General features: G+C 37.7%; 1 pseudogene; it reads left to right on the forward strand.

The window, feature by feature from the left end:
- The window catches only part of LOC108705052, a 49,486-nt pseudogene extending 32,912 nt beyond the window's left edge, over positions 1-16,574 (forward strand).
- Positions 16,575-17,257: the final 683 nt, after the last annotated feature.

The following is a 17,257-nucleotide window of genomic DNA, read 5'->3' on the forward strand; positions in this document are numbered from 1 at the left end:
CAAAGGTTTTTTGATACTTGGGAGACGTTTATTGAAATCATCCCACAAACAGTATAGGTAAAGTTACATGAATGCTTCCAATATACAGAATGGTATATCACAAGAACTGTGAGTGGAGATCCTCCTATTAACCTGTGACTGAACGTGTGCGAAGTATAGATGAGACCTCCGGCACCGCAGCAATGGCGACAAAATGAGACCTGTAAATAGACAAAGAGAAAGTGAAATGATTATCACTTTTATATTGGTTATAGAAAAGGTTAATGTGTTATATATGTTGACATGTTTTGAAAAAATGAGAAGACCATTCATATGACTTAATAACCTGCATTTAAGCCTACATCTCGGTATATAACTGGCATGATGGAGATTGTAGAAAATAGGAATTAACAGTAATGAATGTGTAAAATGCATGATCTATTTGTAAATACCCTACAACACTGTTAACACATACATCTGACTTGTAAACAATGTCAAAATGTAAAGACAAATGCTAATATCCAGAGATGGAAGAATTATACCTGACCATTGCTTGAATAAAAAATTGTTTTAAAATGTTTTTTTTTTAAATACACAGGTTTCAGTGAGGCATGTGACACAAATAACATCACTAAGCATACATTTTAAATAATGGCATCACCAAGCACCATTTATAAAGATATATAACAATATTTTTATGACTCCTGTATGCATTTAAAACTAAGTCACCGGCCTCTGGTTAATGAGAGCCCCTTCTTTATCTTTTTATACATTCTCGATCAAATGTTTAATCTTCCAGGTTATGGAATAACCTGGAAGATTATATTTGAGCAGTGAAGAAGAGGTGCAGAAAGCTCTGAAGAGGAAAAAAGACTATATGGGTGAGTCACTAGGACTGTCAAAATAAAGCATACCTATGACTTTATATAGAGAAAATAAATTGGCTGGCTTATAAATGTAGAAACCAAAGGAAGGACGGCACTCCGATCTATCAGAAAGCTGGTTTATTGCATAGCTCTGCAGTGATTTCACACCTTAAGCGTTTCGGGACTCAATCCCTTAGTCATAGGCATACATAGGCTTATGAATGACTACATGGAGGAAAGTCTAAATAAAGGATGCATGAGTTTAATTTGTATGTAACCCATATTTCACAGACGGCCGCTATATTGAAGTGTTCCGTGACAACTACACAAAATGTCCCAGTGTCACATCAAAGGCCCAGAGCAGACCTTGGGAACAGTGTGACAAGCCAGAATTGCAGCAGGATTATGTGTCGGAGTCTGACAGGTTATTTGTACGAAACTTACCATACAGCTGCACCGAGGATGATCTAGAGAAATTGTTTTCCAAATGTTTTGGAACTTGTACCTGATTGTTCTCTATTGTTTTGTTTGGCAAACTTAATTCTCTTTACATACCATATAGTTATCTAGCAATAATGGCACAAAATGCAAATGCACAAATAACAAGTTCAATTACCAAACTAATTTTAAAGGGGGCATTTAAAAACCTTAAAATTGATCCAAACTCACTCAGGGTTTTCTCCTGATCACTTTTGACAATTTACATTCATTTTCTACTTCTGAGGTTAGCATTTTGGGACTGCTAATAACGGGATTTGGTTCAACTGAGAGTCCTACATACAGAAAGTGCCATTATGGTCTCTGACACTAGTCTAGGCCTTTAAAAGAGAGCTGTTCTAAGCTATCCTTATAAAATCAACTGGAGGATATATTTTGCTCTAGTTATGTTAATTTATTTCCTTTTCATTTGACTTTTTCCTTCTCGTGAATTGCTGTTTTTTATTGAAGTTATTCTAGCAGTTTACAATACAGTTAGGCATCTCTTCAGCCAGCAGCCACCCAAAATACAAGTGTGAAAGGTTACTTCCAATTTATAGTGGGTATTAGGTAGTTTTACAGACAGTTGTGGTGACCACTCAATAGAGATGAGCAGATGAGGATAACTATAGAGGATATTAAAGGAACAGTAACACCAAAAAAATGAAAGTATTTTAAAGTAACAAACTATAATGTACTGTTGTGCTTTCATGGTAAAACTGGTGTGTTTACTTCAGAAACTCTACAATAGTTTATATAAACAAGCTGCTGTGTAGACATGGGGGCAGCCATTCTAAGGCGAAGAGGGGAAAAAGGCACAGGATACAAAGTGGACAACCAATAATTTCTAGAGTATACAGTGGGATTCTTTAGAACGTTATCTGCTGTTTATCCTGTGCTTGAATGGCTGCCCCCATGGCTACACAGCAGCTTGTTTGTATAAACTATCATTATGTTTCTAAAGTAAAAGTGCAGGGTAACAGTACAGTATATTGTTATTTCTTTAAAACACTTTCATTTTTTGAACTGTCCCTTTAAAAGGGCAGTGCACTCCCTTGATCAACTAAAGTTCAATGGCTTGTGCTGAACACATTTTTTATACTTTTGTTATGCTTGAGCTAAACATGGCAAACAAGGAGATTGAAGCAACTCCATGTTTGGTGCTTGCAAAACACTCACAACAAAGGAGGACTGGTGCTGGTGGTATACAGCTTATCTAATTATCTACCTCCCAAGAAGCAAACTGTGAGTAGCTTCAATCTCTCTCTTTGTTCCATTTGGCACACAAAATAGCAGTCATGAAAAATGGTATTTAAACAACCTGGGAAAAGTATGTTAAGCGTAAACCTTATTTGTTGCATTCATATGGGAAAAGACGGTGGTCTTTTTTATTTTTTTACTGTGGTTTAATCAGTATAGTCTAGCATTAGATTGTAGCTTATTTTATAGTAATTCTAATATAAATATCAGTGTATTAAAATATTTCAATTCAAAATCGGGAGTCCATATAGTTATTCAGCCAGGCCCAAGGGACTCGCCCCAGTTCAAAAAGGCATTCAACTGCAGAAAAGTTTATATCAAAAACGATATAAGTCCCAAGGCCTCTTCAAGTAAAAAATATTAATTTATTGTTATTCACATTAAAACAGTAACTAGTGGGGTATGTGGGGTAGTATGTACTAGTTACTGTTTTAATGTGAATAACAATAAATTAATATTTTTTACTTGAAGAGGCCTTGGGACTTATATCGTTTTTGATATAAACTTTTCTGCAGTGTATTAAAATATCCAATATGTATCTGCCTTCCAGGTCCCATCTCTGAAATCCATTTGCCTATTGACAGCCTTACAAAGAAGCCCTTGTTACTTTCCTCATCACAGAACATGCTGTAAAGGCATATGCAGAAGTAGATGGACAAATTGTCCATGGTAAATATTTGGCAATTTACATATGTATGCAATTACAGAGCTGGGTATCTATGTTATTAGGGAAACCTCCTAATTCGGTTTTATTGAGGGTGAGAGATGGCTAAAAATGACTTGTATCTCAGTAATGCTTAACTCAAATATGTTACAGATAAGATATATATATATATAATACAGAAAAGCCATGAATATCCTGTAAATTATATCCTTATAAACGGTGAGTTCTGATGTCATCAGTTATAAACGGTGAGTTCTGATGTCATTTCTGTCACATGACTCACCGAAACTTGTGTATTATAATAAATAAAGTACCCCCAGTTGCAAAATATGAGGATATTAGAAGTTACCTCGGAGTTTCCTGACCTGTATAAAAACACTCGGCCTTCGGCCTCGTGTTTTTATATGGTCATGAAACTCCTCGGTAACTTATAATATCCTTATATTTTACAAAAGGGTGTACTTTATTCACTATTTATGTTTCGTTTCATTACAGGCTTTGAGAAAACTTTGGGATATTGCATGTGTCTCCCTCTGGTGACATAACCTGTTACTACATTCTGGGCTTTGTCCTGTGTCATTTCTTTATACAGGCTTATCCCGCCTCACTTGTGCCAATTTTTGCCCCCCCCCCTTAAACAGGCCTTTTAAAAAAAACAGTATCATTTTCATGAAAAAATGCAATACTTTGCAGTGCATTCTCTCCTTCTCTGCACTTCATCAAAAGAAATCTTTTGGCAGCTGCAAGTTTGTGCTCTAATGCTATGAGATGAAAAACTAATATAAATCTTATTAATTGTTACGGTAAATGATTGAGCCACAACCGAATATGCAAGATGTGAGCAGTATTCTATGATTCATTATTAATAACTGACATATTCCTAGGGAAGGATGCTGCATGTTTTGTCTTCTGCTGCAAAAAAGGAAGAAGTGAATGAGTCAGAAGGAGAGGCATCTGGGTACAAGAAGCAGAAGGCCATAAAGGATAAAGCAGTCAGTTCCAGGTAACAAATCAAGCAAAGCAATGAAAGGTGATTTTTTTTTTTTTATACAGAGTAATGAGGATATTCTACAACAGTGCTGTCCAACCTCTTCTGTATTGTTGGCTCATAACCTACCTGAAGTTTGAGGGACAAATGTTGCTGCTAGCACTTTTGGGGTTGGGGAGGGAAATCTCATGACTTTTTGTCACAAAACAAGGAATAAAAAATGCTTTCCCCTTCCCAACCCTAATTTGCATATGCAAATTAGGATTTGGTTCGGTATTCGGCCAATCTTTCGCAAAGGATATTTTGGGCAAAGAACATTCTTCATTTTCCATCTTGCAGCTAAAGATAAATTTGCTAATGGATTAGACCACAGGTTTTCATCAGACTATTAAGCCTCCCTTTGTGGCCAATATTTTTTTTTTACAGCCCCATTAACTTATATCAGGGTTTGACCATCTAAAAACACTGGTGTATAGAAAAGTGTTCATCCTCCAATCTCACCACCATTGACACCCAAACTGGTTGCACGTTAAAGTACCCTCCTCCCCATTGCATTGGGCTATTATCAGAGTGGGGTAGCCTCACCATTATGGAACCTCTGAAATACCCTAGTCCCCAAAAGCCACTTACAACAGGACCTTTTACATTTGTATGACCGATGTTATGTGGAGTCAAGTGAAAAGTCTTATGAAGACGAGCAGTATTGATGCTCCCAATTATATTTATAATTAAGAATTTACAGGGAAGAAATGTTAAGTATGCAGTGTTCGCATACATTTCAGGAGGATGCAAAGTAAAATAAATAATAATAATAAAAATCCTACTAAAATAGTTTGTATTTTGCTTCTTTTTTTTTTTGGTTAATACCAATTTTACTAATTATTTTTTCAGCAGATCACATTAGAAATATTAGATGATGCTGCCTGTATCTTTCATCTATAATCAAAAGTGTTTCTTATCTATAGTTCTCACAACTGGAACACGCTATTTATGGGGACCAGCTCTGTAGCTGAAGTCATTGCGCAGAAGTACAACACCAGCAAGAGTCAAGTGCTTGATGATGTGAGTGTAAACAATGGCATAACTACATATTACTGGGCCCCACAGCAAATTATTTTTCAGGCCCCCATTATGTCTAGAAGTTGGCTTGTTTTACCAATATTTATTGAAATTGTTTATGAATTAGGGCCTCATGGGGCCCCTATACCTCCTGGGCCCCCCTGCAGTCGCAGGGTCTGCTTCCTCTATAGTTACGTCCCTGAGTGTAAACACCTTTTGTGTATTTGTATTTACAAAGGTTACTGCAAATGAATGTATGAATGCCATATTTATTATGTACGTCTAATGTGGAGAGTGCTATTATTAGACAATTTGCAGTTGGTTTTGATTTTTTCTATTACTTGTGATTTTTGAGTTGTTTAACTTTTATTCAGCAGCTCTCTGCAGTTTAAACAATCTTCACTGATTTGAATAAAAGGCTGGAATATGAATAGAAGAGGGCATGAACTGAAAGATTAGTAGCAAAAAGTAGAAATAACAGTAAATTTGTATTTGTATGGGGTCAGTGACCCCCATTTGAAAGCTGGAAGAGTCAGAAGAAGGAAAACAATTTAAAAACTCTAAAAAAGAAAAAATGAAGGCCAATTGAAATTTTGCTTAGAATTAACCATTCTATAAAAGTTAACCTAATGGTGAACCACCCCTTTAAACATTTTTTAGACATACCTTAGATTGAAATTGCGCTCCATTCTATCCTTAATACAAATCAGCTCCTCTTTGGTGACACTATGGCGAAAACTATGTCCTTCACACTGATTCAAACACAGTGTGAATCTGTCCTGTTTAATCTGTGTGAATTATGGGGAGGAAGGTGGAATTGTACCTTGTGTCAACATTAGTGATGGGCGAATTTATTCGGCAGGCGCGAATTTGCACGATTCGCCGCCAGGGAATAAATTTGCGAAACACCCGCGAAAATTCGCGGCAAAAATTCGGCGGCGTCAAAAAATTTTTTTCTAAAACACGGACGCCGGCGTCAAAAACTGGCGCCGGCGTCGAAAAAACGGGCGCTGGCGTCAAAAACGAGACGCTGGCGTCAAAATGCGTTTCGCGAATTTTTCGCCGTTTCGCGAAATTCGGACATTTTTCAGCTAAGCGGCGCAAATTCGCCCATCACTAGTCAACATGCTTGCAATCATATATGTGAGGGAACAGTGTTCTTTATTGTTTTTTATTTGCCCTTGAGCTGGACCAATAATAATAACTATAAAAGAATTGCTTGTTCTACATTCTAGTTGCCATGTATGAATTAACTACCATAAAAGTAATTAAATTTGGCAGTACAGTCTGCTTAAAAATAATACACGTTGCTAAAAAAAATTAATGTGGATATGGTGTGTTATCAGAGTTTGTGCGATTATGTGATTGAGTTACAGGTGTATCTCTATACTCTTTCCCTCTGTTCCTTGAGTTCTTGATGCTGTGTTTCACGTTATATACATTTTGGTTCTGCAGGAGGGGAAAGGTAGCCTTGCAGTCCGGGTAGCGCTAGGAGAGACTCAACTTGTACGTTGTGTGTCGCTTTCTCATAGAGAATGGAGTCAGCCTTGATTCTTTCAGCCAGGTAAATAGAAAATAGAAACCCTGTACAGATGTTGCATACTGAAAGTAACTATGAAATGTTGGAGACAATGAAGTATATCAACAGAAATGTACCTTAAATTGTGTTACTTTTATTATGTATTGTATTCTTTTTAAAAAATGTATTTATAAAAACAAGTTGTGCCCAAAAATAACAATAGGAATTTACAACGTGTTTTATTTATTTTGTACTTTCCCTATCATTAGTTTATATGTAAATCCACAGACTGCATACAGTGCTGTGCTATATCTTGATTACTTTAAAGCTGTGATATTGTCTTGAAAACTCTTTACTACTTGCTACAAGTGCTGCGATTGATATACATGGTTTGCCCTTTATCTCTCTTCTTCTGTTCTCAGGCTGCAGGAGCACGGAGTTAAACGGTGATCCTGGTAAAGAACCTTCCAGCTGGACTGCAGAACTGCAAGAGCTATTTGGACAGTTTGGAGATCTGGAGAGAGTGCTGTTGCCAGAAGGTGGCATCAGTGCCATTGTGGAGTTTCTAGAACCGACAGAAGCCAAACATGCTTTCTACAAACTGGCCTACACAAAGGTACTCTTAAACACATCAGCTGCTGCATCATCAGCTACACAAAACTCTAGCATGCAACTGCTTGCAGTTTAGCAAGCAATACATTTACATAAAGTTTTAATTATCCAACTGTAAGAATGCATATTTACCTTACCAATATGAGCTTATGCATGCTTAGCATTTGCTCAAAGGGTTGGCATATTGTATTTCCTATATTTTTTATGATGCGAAATCCTTTTTTCATTGCATATCAGATTTTTTAGCATGGCTTCATCCATGTCTTTCCCCTTCCCAGTTTCATCATGTACCACTGTTTTTACCTGTCCTCCTCCACAAAAGAAAGTTGAACAAACAGAGCAAGTGACTTCAGAGGAGCAGGAGGAAGGTGAGGGAAAGGAGCATAATAAAAAGGGAAGCTGCTTGCGGGAATGACTTATATCTGGCTTAATAAACACTGAAGCCAAATTAAAGATGTCTTTGGGAAGCAGATTGGATTCCAATGTTTGCTTGGGAATTTTGTGGGCTTCAATATCTTCCAGTTGCATCACTGGACAGAGGGGACTGCTTATAGAACCTGGCTACAGTAATTGACCTATATCACCAACTTGCTCATATTTCAGCTTGATAATTTCATGCTGCATGTTCTTCTAACACAAATCAAAACTGGTTGGGGGAGCAGCACTGCGATTTTAACGTTTTAAGATATGCTGGAAATTTGAATGTATTGCTATTAGTTGTCTTTCTAAAACACTATGTCAGGCCTCTGTTTTCTTTTCCTGCAGATAGTACCAAACAAGATGTTAAAGAGCTGGAAGTGGAGGAGCAGGAAGAAGATGAAGAAGAGGCACTTCCTGGTTGCACTTTATTTATCAAAAATTAAAATTTTAGCAGGAGGAAACCCTTAAATAAGTAAGTATCATTGCAAAGGATTTGTGAGAGCCGATTTCCCTGCCTGGCTATTCTATACTACACTTATTTCCAATTGCATTTTGTTTTGTAACAGGTCTTCTCTAAAGCTGGAACAGTATTTCTAAAAAGAAGGACGAGTCAGGTAAGGTTTAGTAATACCTTAAACCACCAAATTCAGGTGCTTTGCCTACATTTATACTTGAGCGTAGTCATGGTCAAAATGCCTTTTGTGCCATAGGCCTTAGTGAATGTTTTTACTTAGAATATGGACAGATCATGAAAGAGAGGATTGCATGATTGTAATTGTAAAGAGCCAGTCGCTGATCATTTATCGACTCTGGGAAAATTTGTCCATGGGCAGTAACCCATGGCAACCAATCAGATATTTGCATTCATGGTTCTCCCTGCAGCTTTCTGAAAAAGCACAAGAAGCTCTCTGGCTACTTCAGGTTTATATGTTTTTGTGCGTGTATGTCTAAGGCAAAAAAATCAGAAACATTGTAGTTCAAAAAGAGAAGTATGTATGTTATATAACTAGTCAGGATTAAATATTGATCATAGCAGTAAATAAATGTTTGAAATTGCATGAAAATTCTTATTCTGCCTCGTCTTTTTACATTTTGGCTACCATTTCAATATCTAACAGTTAGAAATCTGGTGAGCAGTTATATTGTATGTAAAGCAAAGCTGCCACTTTAAAGCATGCAAAATATACATACTGTAGTAACATAGTATACATAGTAACTTGGTGCAAAATGACAACTATCTTCATTCACCTTTCCATAATTCATACCTCCTCACCACAAATAGTGGTTTATTTCTCTCCAATTAAAAAGTTGATTGGAGAGGGGAAAACATATAAAGAAATGCAGAAAATGATAGACCACTCGGCTTAAAAGATCTGAAATGCTTTCAAATGGCAACCAAAAAAACTGGGAGTTAAAAAACCTCCCAGTTGAATTGTGAGTATATTCGAATTTAAGAAAATTCACATGAATTCAAAATTCGGCCTCTATCTGTTTTGTGGCTATGGTCTACAAGGTGTTTTTGGAAGGAGGAGAAATTAAAACGAATCAAGAACATTACACAGAATAGAAACCAGTTGGGGTGCAGCGTGATAATAGTGAAAGTTAGATTGCGAAAACAGAGGGTTAAGGACTGGGTGCGACTATCAAAATAGAAGAAAGGAAGTAGGATCTAAAGACAAAATATAAATAGGGTAGTAAAAGAATGGGTGAGAGATATGTGAAGAAGAAACATTGGAAAGAGAAAATAAACCAACACAAACAGGTATTATTCCCTCACTTTTCCTTTTTTATGTTTTCTTTACTCACCAAACCTTTATATTTCCTTTTACTCTCATTATTCTTTTCATGGCCAGTGGGGAGCTTAATAAATCTTTGCTCTACACCACATCCTTTGTAGGTTGCTGTAGCTATAAATGCAGTGTAAAATGAGACATTCCTCCTGTGTGCCACATGATGGCAGCATTGACTGGCTTTATCAGAAATCCGGGTATATTCGGGAGCTTATACTTGGCCGCAATAAGTGTGTTTACTTCTACAACATATTGGGTTGATTAAACTGGTACATTTCGGCTTGCAAAAACACGGGTATGGTGTTCATATATCCCATTATCAACAGAATTGTGCAGCACACACCAGTAAACATGTACTTATTTCAGACATACCATTAAAAAAATCCAGTTGCAAAAATGATTCATCTGTATTTGCTGATGAATTATAGGGTGACCTGTGGCATTCCTTTTTTGGGAGGGGGGAACCTAGCATATATGATGGAGGGTGAGCTAATATTGATCGTTTGTTGTTGATCATTTAGATCTTTAGGGCTCTTACACACGCGGGCATTTGTTCCTGCGTCAGGTGTTAATCCTTCTTGCATTTCACCACTGGGTACTGCAGGAACAAATTCAGCCCATGCTTCCTGATTGGGTTGTACGCAATATGGCACATGCGTTCCTCCTGTGTTCAGCACTTACATACTCCTATGAAACTATTCTACGTCTGCTTCCAAATAGGCAAGTGATAAGCAGCCTGTGTTTACCTGACTTTGGTCTCCAGTATTTATCATGAGATATAACATGGACCCTTTCACATCACAGGGTCTTTAGAAAGATGCTTGCAAAAAGCGAGAGAATTTATACTATAACCATTGAGGCAAAATACACAACACAATCATTTTGAAACAATGTTTACCTTAATGTTCACTTCTAAAATGTAAATGTGGTTTCCTTTATTTCTGTAACTCATAGAGAGGAATATGGAGGGACCATGGGCCAAAATTTGTTGCAGTCTCCTTTATACACATAGATCTACTGTGGGGGTCATAACCTGCTGCATTTCTTATATATACATAGGCTTGGTAACCGATTGGTTACTGCAAATGGTTCTGTTCTGTTCAGTTCGATAAAATAAAAGCATGAGCAAAGTCTATTCTGGGCTTAAAGGAAAGGAAGGGGATGCTTGCAGTCTATAGTGCCTGCTTACAGATGGATCATGAATTGACTATGAATAAGTATGTACACAGGGAGAAACGTGTGTCTTTTTGAATTTGCTGTCAGTTTCTGTGTGTATCTTAGAATGTGACGTCCTACCATAGGTAGTTGTTGTCGGACAGCTGAGAGTGATAAATGCCCTGCTTCAAAGTTGTGATAAGGAGAAATGTGTGCTGTCAGGCAAAGCGGGCTTTCATCTGCACTGCTGACCCAGTTGGACTGGCAGCCTCATAATTCTAAATGATTCTTTTGCCCTCCCCCCCAGCACTGCACGGTGGATGAGCATCAGGGGGAAATCAAACTGTCAGAGAGGGCAATCAGGTGAGTGGCTGAAGCATTTGCTTGAATGCAGTGTTCAAGTATTCGAATGGAAGCATTTGCTGTGGGATGGTAATGATCTTTTCATTCTTGCCTGGAACCCACGGAGCAGCAAAAAACAGATCTCCAAAAAACAGCAGAGCTCAAAAATTCTTGTGCGCAATGTCCCCTTCCAAGCAACGGTTCGTGAAATTCGTGAGCTTTTCAGGTGAGCAAGTTCAGTCAGGCACTCTACTGCTCCTGATACAATTAGATTGTAATTCTTGTGTGTTGGCAGTAGGGGGAGCAAATGTTTCATGAGATAATACATACTAAGGCTGATTGTTTATACACAATTTACACATTTAGTGACATTGTCAGTTGAGGGATAGACTGAGAGATGCCTAGTGCCTGTCACCATGCTTAACTGTGTTTTGCATAGGTTAATGCAAAACTTCTGATTTATATATTTTTTTGAATGCCACCGTTGGGGAGAAGTGCAGCATTCCTGCTGGACTCCCCATGACCTTGGTGTGCATTGAATACACATGATGGTATAGATGGTATTGTGTTTGATGACATCAGGTGTGTGGGAGGCATAGACACCTGGACAGAAACATTATTGTGTGTTGTAGACATACAATATGAATGAGTCCTGTGGACAATGTAATGCATACTGCCATCTGAGCCAGAGATTTTATGTAAACTACTGCACAAAATGTTTCTGTGTATGCCTTGGAAGATCCCATTGTATTTCTGTCTGATATGGTTACATAGTCTTCTAGAAATTTGATTTAATTGAGCAAATGGTTTAATTTGATGGACATTTGTCTTTTTCAACCTCCATTGCTACTATGTAGTATTCAAGACTGTGCAGATACTTTGGTTTTTGATGACATCACATTTCCAACACTATGGAAAAACATTAAACGTTGTCATGAATGCACAATTTGGGGTCTGATACACACATCTAACAGATTTTTTTCTTTACTATAGCACATTTGGAGAACTGAAGACCGTCCGCCTACCTAAGAAAATGGTTGGCACAGGGACTCGCTGTGGGTTTGGCTTTGTGGATTTTGTCACCAAACAAGATGCAAAGGTTAGAATAGCCTCAAATTCTCTGTGTATTTGTATTTATATATAAATAGAAGCTTTATACTGCTTTCTTTGGTAGTGATCAACATTAACTGCATTCCAATAGTTCTCTCTCATGGCTGCCCATGAAAAATATGGAAAAAGCCTAGGAATGCACCAGCTTAATAAACCTGTGAGGGAATAAGACAATGCACACTCATGTTCATGTTAGAGAACAAACAATGTATAGTGATATAGTAGTATTAAAAGTAGTAGTAATATAGTAATATTTCTCTTTTTATTCTGTTTGAGTGTGGGCAGAAAGGCTCTCCCTTCAAAAAACAAATTCTCCCTTTTGATAGCAAGGAGCAGTTTGTGTGCAGCGATTTACTGTAGGGAAAATTGCTGGAACTGAAAGGAGCTAATCATTGCTGCTGGCTTATCAGGTCATGGTGGGATTATTGACAGAAAAGACTGTCCACATTCACTGCTGACCTTGCTCCAATGAGCCATAGCCTTGGTGCATCCGATTGGCAACAATGAGAAGTGATTTTTAGTGTGAATGCTGGGATTTCCTACAAAATCATGGGTATTAAATAACCCTTTGTGCCATTGCCCTTATGGTAGCCTTGTAATATTGTCTTTGTATGCTATTTATAATTTTGCCATAAAGTATTTGAATTTTGCTTTTACATTACCTGTCTGATGCCCCATGTTCCTGTATGAGGGGGCTGCCATATTTGTGCAGCAGTAGTCTGTTTGCATTAGAAATGTATCTTTTTTCTATAATTGATGGATTTTGCCCCTGATGAAGACCACTCATGTGGTCGAAACGTATTGGGCCACCGCTGATATGTAAGTGTGTATTTTTTTGATGGAATAAAATTAATTTTTGCCTTTTTAAATATTGGGTGTGCTATCCTTATGTTAAATATTTGATTGAAGCTTAAGAAGATTATATTTGGGTGGTCTCCATGGAATAAGCACCCCACAGTTGAATATAGGGTGTGCGCAGTGGAGTAACTAGATGTTACTGGGCCGCACAGCAAATTAATTTTGGGGCCCCCAACATATCCAGAGATGGTGCTGTTTTACCAATATATGTTGAAATTGCTCTTTGTTTGGGCCTCATGGGCCCCTTACACCTCCTGGGCCCCCCTGCAGCCGCAGGGTCTCCTTCCTCTGTAGTTACGCCCTTGGGTGGGCGCCTTCTAAATTCTATTTTTCTATGCATTAGAAACAATAACTGACAGTTTGAGAAGGGACAGTCAGGTTGGCAATACAGTCAGGTTTAGAAACAATTACTCACATATCTGAGACATATGGGAGAAAAACGATTAACATGACCTATAGTTCATTAATATTTTGAAGAGTCGTTTTTTAGTGTCAGTATCACTTTAAGTTCATTTTCAGTATGTTATGGAATGGCCAGTTCTAAGCATCTTTTTAATTGGTCTTGATTATGTTGAGTTTTTTCATTACTTGCCTTCTGACACTTTCCAGCTTTCAAATGGAGGTCACTGGTTCCATCTTAAAAACAAATGCTCTGTAAGGCTACACATTTATTGTTATTGATATTCTTGATTACTCATCTTTCTAGTCAGGCCCTCTCCTATTCATATTCCAGTCTCTTATTTAAATCAGTGCATGGTTGCTAAGGCAAGTTGGATCCTAGAAACCAGATTGCTAAAATTGCAAACTGAAGAACTGCTAAATAAAATGCTCAAAAACAAACAAATAAAAATTGCAAATTGTCTCAGAATATCACTATTTACATAATACCTAAAGTTAATTTAAAGGTGAACAACCCCTTTAACAGTCTTTGGTCTAGGAAATTTATGATTTTTGTCCAACTCTGAACATCTATTTCATTTCTATTTTATAAACATCACATTTGCACCGTGTTGGAATTCTGCCACTTTCTCTTCACCAAGAGGTTTCATTCTGCTTCTTCCTGAGTCTTTCCCTCCAGACATGAAGATCCTATTTTCATTCTCTCCACCCTTTTAAATAGCTGTTTTCACACTGCCTGTTTCCCAATTAACAAGTGACGAATCTGTGTAAATAAACAGGCAGAGGGGGGTGATGTTTAGATGCTGTTTATGTTGCACAAGATCTTCCAATTACAGCTTCATTTATACTCTTACTTTCTCACTTCTCTCAATATTTGGCTCAGGCTGTCGCCCCTTCTGGCCTCACTCTTCTCTGGCTGTCATTTCAGCACCTCTCTGAACCCTAGTACTAATGCCGAGGAGGTGGTACTGTATTATTGAACAAATGTTTTGCTCTAGATCCAGCAGATTTTTGCATTAATAATCAGTGACCCAACACAAATGGAATGTACAGCATATAAAAGTTCTTGAACAACACATTCTGATCTTCTTTTCTTCTTGACTTGTATTCAAAGACCTGATTGTTCCATTTGTTTTATCTTTTATTCTGTTCAAGGCTGTATCCTTACATGTTTCACTGAAAAACCAAGGATACTGCTGAAGTCTTATTTTCTTAAGTCTTAAATGCATAAATGTTGGCTTATGGTTTTATGTCAGATTTTACGATAAATAGTTGAATTGTCTGAAACAACAACAAAATAAAATGATATATAAAAGTATATATCTATATAAACTATATTTCTGAGTCATGTATTATCATTGTGCAGGGCAAAGTTATAATGTTTTGTTCACACACCATAGAAATTAACATAGAATACCTTCATTACGGAACCCTAATCACCATTTATGGACTCTGTGCCTTAATTCCTATAATTACATTGGGTGAATATTAATTTTTTAATCATATAGGCATTGCTAGAACTGGCAGATTCCTAAGAGGGAGGCAGTTAGTAGCCAGAAAACCTACTTACAATATGTGGTTGACTTGAGCTGGATTGGACTCATTGTTAGCCTCATTTGCCACCTTATAATTGGCTGTGAGACAAATTCATTTTATCAGACAATAAGAGCTTCTATTATCGAAAGCTGTTGGGGAGTTCTGGAAAACCACAGGTTGGACATTACAGTTTTAGCTTTGCAACACAGTAATTAGCCCTCACTGAAAGGGGCCATCAGAGGCCATCGACACTAACACAGTAATGAGTTCAAATATAAGCAGACAAATTACTTTATAATATTCCTTAAAACTGCTATGACTTGATATGAATATAAAAGATGAGGGATAAGAATCCCATTATGGCAACTTCTGACAAACTGCACAGCATGATAAACAGTGATCTTCCTGTCTTTCCTTTCTCCTGACAGAGAAACCCGGTGTCACAGCACCCATCTTTATGGGCGCAGGCTGGTTCTGTAATTGGCAGAAACCGAGGATAGTGTGGAGACTTTGCGGAGAAAAACTGCTGAACATTTTCATGGTAAAATGGGGGAGGTTGACGCGGACATAAGTTTAAGCATTTTTACTATCTACAGTGGTGGCTTTCCTGTTCCCATTGCATGTGACTGGCAATGTTCAAATAGTCATAAATTCCAGTGTTACTCCGGAACACATGCCTGAAATTTTGATACAAAATGTATGCACAAAGGAAGGGTCAGTGGTCTTTTACATGTCAAAATGTTATAAATATGCAATTAATTGTATTCCAGTTTTCTGCATTATTATGGCATACAATTAATTTGCATGTTTACTAATATACCACAAACCATTGAATTGTTCCTATTATATTAGGCCTATTGTGATAGGAGACTACGTTGCTGCTGATTAATACTTTGGCTGTATCTTTGGGAGAAGAAATCTAAAATTCCTATCCAGCAAGTTTCTTTTTAAATTAGTTCAATTTTCTTCTTGGTAATATCCTCATCTCCTCCTGTCCCTTTCTTCTTTTTCCTCATTCCACTTTCCCCTTTCATTATTTCTGTGCCACTTACCCCTCCCGCTTTATCTCTGTCAGCAACTGTGTCTCCTGGCAGGTTAATTAGTATTGACTAGCTTTCTGCATTCTGTAAACATGCCAGTCAGTAGGGGCCTTCACCTTTATTCTCAAAGGAGGGAACTTCCTAGGTCAAGCAATTGTGGGAAGTGATTGGGAAACACATAGCAGGGTCAGGCATCTGGCCCTTGGCTTGAATTTAAAGCAATTCCCAAAATGATCATGACATTTAAATTACTCCTAAAATAAAATAGCTACTGACTGATGTACTGTTACTTTTGGAAAGTGCTGCAGTACGACACTATATGAATAATATTAATATAGTGCAGAATTCTTCACACTGTTAATATTAGTTAATTCTGCCTTCACTGGTTCACATGTGTTCCACGTTTTTGTTCCACTGGATCTCTAAAGAAAAAGAAGAAGGTGTCTGACCTGATTTACAATTTTATGGAGAGCTTGGATAAGGACAATGAGGATGAATAAGTTCAGGGTCTGGGTATGTGATCCATGTTAACAATATTCTAGCTAGGCACAAAAAGTAACAAAACACTGTAAGAATACAATGAATGTGTTGCTGCTTAGAAATTACTCTTCCATAAAGCCATAATTAGTCTTGGGAAGGAAATTGGTAAGGAAATAAAACAATTTCCTCTCAATGCCAAATAAAATTCTCAACTAAAGGAATGGCTATGGATGGCTTGTAAATTGTATTTTTTGCTTTTTTTTTAGTCCAATTCTGCACATACGTATGTACATGTATTTATGTACTGACAGGTGGTGTGCCAGCCACTGTGCAGGTAGTTAAGAGGAGCTGGGTCCAGCCACTGCTCTAGGCAGGGATAGATGAGGTGGAATGATGCCCCCCTTCCTCCCCTCCTGGGCACAGCATGATTGACACTTACAAATGACCCAGCTGAGCGCGCAGTGCTGTGACCAAGCTGCTCCTCCCAGACTGCCAGCGTTTTGTCATCTCATTACCAGCCGTCCCCTGATTCCACTCAGCCGAGAGAACCTTTAATACCAGCAATCTCTGTGTAACACTGTGGCCAGATGGGCTCCTCTCCCCCCTCCTTTTTTTTATTAACACAGCTTCCCTCTTTTGGATCCCCTGATTCCTCTTCTTCTGGTGTATTCTTGCTTGTTCAGGACAAACTCTCTCCAATCTC

Source organism: Xenopus laevis, chromosome 1S, assembly GCF_017654675.1.
Source record: "Xenopus laevis strain J_2021 chromosome 1S, Xenopus_laevis_v10.1, whole genome shotgun sequence".
In the NCBI taxonomy this organism is placed as follows: domain Eukaryota; kingdom Metazoa; phylum Chordata; class Amphibia; order Anura; family Pipidae; genus Xenopus; species Xenopus laevis.